The 6,642-nt window shown below is 32.7% G+C and overlaps 1 pseudogene; it reads left to right on the top strand.

Moving 5' to 3' along the window:
* The first annotated feature begins 420 nt into the window (after positions 1-420).
* LOC134712566 (uncharacterized) lies at positions 421-5,493 on the top strand (annotated as a pseudogene).
* Positions 5,494-6,642: the final 1,149 nt, after the last annotated feature.

Consider the following 6,642-nt stretch of genomic DNA (forward strand, 5'->3'; position numbering starts at 1 on the left):
GATAAGTTGCAGATTTTAATAAACAGTAAAGCAACTAACACCGTTGATTAACGTACACATTTTTTAGTAAGACAATTAAATTGTATGCAAAAACTAACAATTCATGTATTCATTTGTACTTTATGTTTGTTTTATTGGATTTAATTTGCATATATCATCAGTATCATTGACATAAACAATTGTGAATATGAAGTTTGAATTGTTTTACCAAAAAAACATTACGTGCATGCCATATTTACAAATGAGTATCGTTACCATTCACAATGTAAAGGTATTTTGAATAACTCCAAAAGAATTTCTTTTGAAAATTACATTCTACACTGCAGGGAAGTAACAGTGTTACCCTTACGAAAAACACACGCATATTATTTTTCTCAAGTCAAAGTGCGATAACCGCTACTACACTTTACGGAGTTAACCTAATCCGGGTTATATTTTAGAATGTTTATCAGTAGAGGTCAATTTTTGTGGACAAATAAAGGCAGATTTTTTTGTCTAGCAGGCTCTGGGACAAGGATACATATAAAGAGTTGTGGCTTGAAAAGAAAAATGTCCACTATGTCGAAAGTGAACGTAGATATTGTCAGCGATGTGCTTTGACCATGGTGTTGGGTTGGAAAGAAGAAAATGGAACTGGCTATGAACTCACTCAAAGATAAAATTGAGTTTAGAGTTCGCTGGGAGCCATTTCTTCTCAACCCTAATGCCCCAGCAGATGGGTCTCCAAAACCAGCAACGTATACAGATCCTTCAAATCCAAGGTAAGTGTTTTCTAGTTGTGAACACTAAAAACATTGTTATTACTGAAAATAGTAATAATTTATTTTATAAATAATGTTATTCCACCAACCGCTATAAGAACACTGGTCAGTAGTGTGGGTTTTCCACCCCCCTTATTTTGCGGATCAATGCATTTGAATTGGGACATATAGTTGAACCCCCCCTTTTGTACTGGGTTGGGAACCCCCCTTTTTAAAATGGCTGGATCCGCCCCTGAAACTTGTGCATCTAAGATAGACTAAGGGCACGACTTGTCCCAGATATATAGAATTTAAATGCATTTTAAGTTTCTGAATAGTAAAAAGTTAAGTAGATGTTATTTTTATTTGTTTTTTCAATTCCACTCTGTAGAAGATACAGAAGGTGCATAAGGTATAAAAAAAAATAATCAAAGTTGGAAAAGAGGTTTCAGAAGCTCCACTTATATACTAGTAGTTAATGTTGTGAGTTGTATTGATATAAATGGATACTAGCTATCTGAAAACAGTAGATAATTTAAACTGTGTAACTGTGTGGACCATATCAAATGAAACTCAAGATTTTGTGCAGACTGCAAAACAATGCACATCAAAATCCACAGGTTTCGCGATTCTATAATCATGCATAAGGACTTCAGTCTTTGGTGCAGAGCTGACGGCATTGCACATTAATGTAAAATTTGCCAGATCGTTTGATTTCGTGTCCCCTTGAATTAAACACACAACCTATACATATCGTGGTTCTCCGTTGCCATACCACACGGTTGAGATCTACAACAGTTAATTTATAGTTCTGACCATATTAATGATTATTCATGTCAACACAGAAGTGATGACTACTGGGTTGGCGATACCCTCGGTGAATAAATACTCCACCATTAGTGGCATCGACCCAGTGGTTATAAATACACTCATCATAGATACCTGACATACCTGGTTTGGAATTTTGTACTTGAGCCTGACGCTCGTTTCGTCTACAAAAGACTCAGAAGTGACGCTCGAATAATATTTTTGAAAATGGCCAAATAAATAACGAAGTTGAAGAGCATTGATGACTAAAAGTTCCTAAAAGTTAGGTCGAATACAGCAAAGGTAATCTATTCCCGAGGTAGAAAAGCCTTAGCATTTCAAGAATTCAATGTTTGTAAACAGTTAATTTATAGTTATGACCATATCAATGATAATTCATGTCAACACAGAAGTGCTGACTACTGGACTGGTGATACCCGCGGAGAATAAAAACTCCACCAGCAGTGGCATCAACCCAGAGGCAAATAAACTCATAATAGATATCAGGTTTGAAATTTTGTATTTGCGCTAGACGCGCGTTTCGTCTACAAAAGACCCGTAAGTGACGCTCGAATATTTAAAAAAAAAGGCTAAGTAAATTACGAAGTTGAAGCTTTGAGGACCAAACATTCCTAAAAGTTTTGCCAAATACAACTCAGGTGATCTATTCCTGTGTAAGGACAGCCTTAGAATTTCAATTGACTACTCTAAAATTGCTCAAAATCAGGGAAATTGGGACCAGCGCATTCACACATGTTTGTCGCCCCAAAAAGACACAACATGTGGTCTTCTGTCTTTCCATGTAGTTTATCAAAACTAAGTAGATTTTGTTTTCTTATTATAGAGTTGCGATGTTGCGGAAGACAGGAGAAGCACTTGGTATTGAGTTGTACAATCAACCCAAAGTTTTTCCGAGTACATTGAAAGCTCATACCTTATTGGAGTTTGTCAAAACTAAAAATGGAGGAGAAAAACAGGATGACGTTGCAGAAAGGTTATTTAAGGTAATTTTATCCACCATGTTTAGTGAATGGTTGATTGTTGTTTGCAACAGAGATCTGTCCATTGTTAAGAAGGTTACAGGTTTTATGAGATGAAGGGTAGACAACATTTAAACAGCCATTGTTACCACCTATGGTCTCAAAAAAGTTTCGTAACTAATTGGTCAACATTTATGGAAATAAATGTCTAATTATATAGAAATTGAAATCATATGCTTCTCCACTGAGAAAATTTTAAAAATATATCTTTACTCTTGATATTATATAAACAGGGATTTACTTATAGTTATACTTAGTAAAAAATAAATTCTCCAGTTTCTAATTCAAAAAGTATCTAAGAGAAAACAACATTCACAATATTATTCAATACATAATAGAATTATTGATATTTTGTTATTTAGAAATACTTTTCGGAGGCAGACACATTGAAAGAAGATTCGTTGCTTTCAGTTGCAAAAGAATTCGGATTTGACGAGAATGAAGCAAAGTCATTTATTGATAACCAGCAAGAAAATGTACGCCAGAAAGCCCTTATGTGGTCCAACAAAGGTATATCTGGTAGGTATATTTACGACAAAACTCTATATCACCTTGACCAAGTCAAATGGAAACATTATCAAATAAACCGTTCAAACTCATAAAGTACTTAAAAATTTTGAAATTTTATAAAACATTTTTTTTATATACTTTTTAAAAAATGGCTTTGTAATAAACACATGTACATAGACTTTCCTATAAAAGAATATCCTGTATTTTATCAAAAGCTTCAGAAATGGAATGTTATTGAATTATTGTCTTCCTCTACTATAGTTAGTGACCTTAACCATGAAACCTTTCGTTAGAACTTTTTCAATCGTACAGTGCGAGGGAAACCAAAAATTAAACAAATATTGTGTTTATTGATTTATATCAACTGATAATGAGATGTGTATAAGAGTTATAATTTTATAATAGTGTGTTACGTTCATGTAAACAATGATACCTGTCTCTGATTAAGGAAGGAACACTACCTTTGTTTGAATACTCTTTCATCCGCCGTTGTGTCTGTTTCAAATCAGAAATCATGTAAAAGGTTGTGGTTCTTTTATTAAATTATTGTCAATGAAGAATTACATTGTGTTTTTTGGAACAAATTTGTACAGCTTAGGGTCTTAAGTTGAAGTATTTGCTAAACACCATATTTGTTACCTCTAGATGTTTAATATAGTTTGTGAAATTGTTTTAGCATCCCCTATATTTTCATATTAAGGAAATGAGTTTTAATAGTTATCAAAAGTACCTGGATTATAATTTGAAATGCCAGACGCGCTTTTTGTCGACATAAGACTCATCAGTGACAATCCCATTAAAACAGTTATATAGCCAAACCAGAAGAAAGTTAAAGAGCATCGTGGACCCAAAATTCAAAAGTTAAAGGCAAATACGGCTTAGGTAATCTATAAAATAAAGGCAACAGTAGTATATCGCTGTTCAAAATTCATAAATCGACTGAGAAAAAAAGAAATCTGGATTACAAACTAAAACTGAGGTTAACCACATTAAATATAAGAGGAGAACAACGACACAACAGAAACACAACATTAAAATGTAATACCCACAGAAACGAACTATAATATAACAATGGCCATATTCCTGACTTGGTACAGGACATTTTAAAGAAAAAAATGGTGGGTTGAACTTGGTTTTGTGGCTAGCCAAACCTCCCGTTTTTATGGCAATATCAAATATAACTTTGAAATGAAACCATTACATACCAGGACTACAGTACGAATAAATAGGAGAACATTAAGGACAGAGAAACACACGAATAATAGCTATCAAAAGGTACCAGGTTTATAATCCAATGTTCCAGACGCGAGTTTCCCTGTGATAAGAAAATCATTAGTTTTTGGAAAAATTCAAAGGTTTGTAAACAGGAAATTTATAAAAATGACCATATAATTGATATTCATGTCAACACTGAAGTGCTGACTACTGGGCTGGTGATACCTTCGGGGAAGAAACGTCCACCAGCAGTGGCATAGACCCAGTGGTGTAAATAGGTACCAGGATTATAATTAAATACATCAGACGCATGTTTCGTCTACATAAGACTCATCAGTGACGCTCAGATCAAAATAGTTATAAAGCCAAACAAGTATAAAGTTGAAGAGCATTAAGAACTTAAAATTCAAAAGTTTTGCCAAATACGGCTGAGGTAATTTATGCCTGGGATCTGAAAATCATTAGTTTTTGGAAAAAAATAAATGTTTTGTTAACAGGAAATTTATAAAAATGACCATATAATTGATACTCATGTCAAAACCGAAGTGCTGATTACTGGGCTAAACTATCTGTTAGTTTTTTCAGGGGGATTTGATATACTGGTTCTACTCATCTTTAAGCGTTTACAATTTATTAATACATTTTTGTAACAAAATGCGTGATAAAAAAAAAAGTTATTTGTCTTTATATTTAAGGAGTTCCAGCGTTTTACATGAATGGACAGAAAATGTTTTCAGGAGCACAAGAACCAGATGCTTTCAAGAGAATGTTTGAGATTGCAGCTGAAAAATTCCCATTACAGTCCAGTAAAACATAAGAATAACCAGGGCATATATCACAATCACTTTATATAGAAAAAATAAATAAAATAACTGAAAGTACTATTTAAAAATAATATAAGAGTACATATATTTACTATAATCACTTTATATACATATACTTTTGTTAAATAAAATAACCGAAAGAACTATTTAAAAATAATATAAGATTACACATATTTACTATAAATGCATATTTTCATTATCTTTTGTATGACTGTTGTCATGGAAATAGTAAATGACAACATGATGTTTCAAAATAATGAAAACCTGTATTTATTAATGAAATGAATGAAATATGTTATTGTTATTGTTATTTATATTAATATTTTAATAAGATGATTAAATCTTTGAATACTTAAATTTGTTACTAAGTTATTTATTTATGATCTACTTCAAAATATTTGGGATCATATTATTTTATCCCTGTCTATCCATTTTACCATCTCACACATATTACATGAACTGTTAAGCTATTCATCATGCAGTTTTAGAGAACGAACTTTTATATTATACAGGATGTAAAATACATATACTTAACGTGTGATTCTAATATGACGTGTTCTAATGGGCACAAAATATGTTTGACACATGCGCATCTAACTTACTGTGTATATTAACGTTATACTCATCGTTATCCTTTTAAATATATACATTTAAGCAGCTAAAATAAACTTTTATCATATATTTTTATAAAACATAAAATTGAGAATGGAAAATTGGGAATGTGTCAAAGAGACAACAACCCGGCCAAATAAAAAAAAAACAGCAGAAGGTCACCAACAGGTCTTCAATGTAGCGAGAAATTCCCGCACCCGGAGCAACATATATTAATTACCCTGCTCGTAGTTTTTAAACTTATCAAATATGAAATAAAATGCACATACTCCTCAGGGAAGAAACGGGAAAAGCCAAACATTTTTACGATATTTTCGTACGCTTCGACCTATAAAAATGAGGTATTTGTCCTATTAGAATCGAAATAATTCCTTCATGTCATGCTCTATGCTCATTTTAACATGGGTAGGCATTATATTTGATCACATTTTACACCTCGCTAACGCTCAGTGTAAAATATCGACAAATATAATGCCTACCCATGTTAAAATGAGCATAGAGCATGACATGAAAGAATTATTTCTTAAATATAATCAGGATTTTGGTTTTCAGTAAAAATTTTACCACTTTTCAACTTTAAATGTTTTCGTGGAAATATGGTTTGTCTTGTTAACTCCTCAAACAGTTATCGAGCTGGAACTTGAATACTATACAGGTTGTTATTTGGCAAAGTTGGCCTGAGGTGAATTTGGCTATTTATTTTAGGTAGTTATGACATATAGCTCTTCAACAGTTTCGGTACTTATACATCTTCCGATTTCAAATGTTTGGCTTTTTAGCGATTCTGATGAAGGTAAATCCAGAAAAGCGCTTCGGACGAAGAAATTAATAAACGTGTTATTTTCAATGATTTACATCACTGGGTCGATACCTCTGCTGGTGGACTATCAGTTC

The sequence above is a fragment of the Mytilus trossulus genome, chromosome 3 (genome assembly GCF_036588685.1).
Source record: "Mytilus trossulus isolate FHL-02 chromosome 3, PNRI_Mtr1.1.1.hap1, whole genome shotgun sequence".
Taxonomy (NCBI): domain Eukaryota; kingdom Metazoa; phylum Mollusca; class Bivalvia; order Mytilida; family Mytilidae; genus Mytilus; species Mytilus trossulus.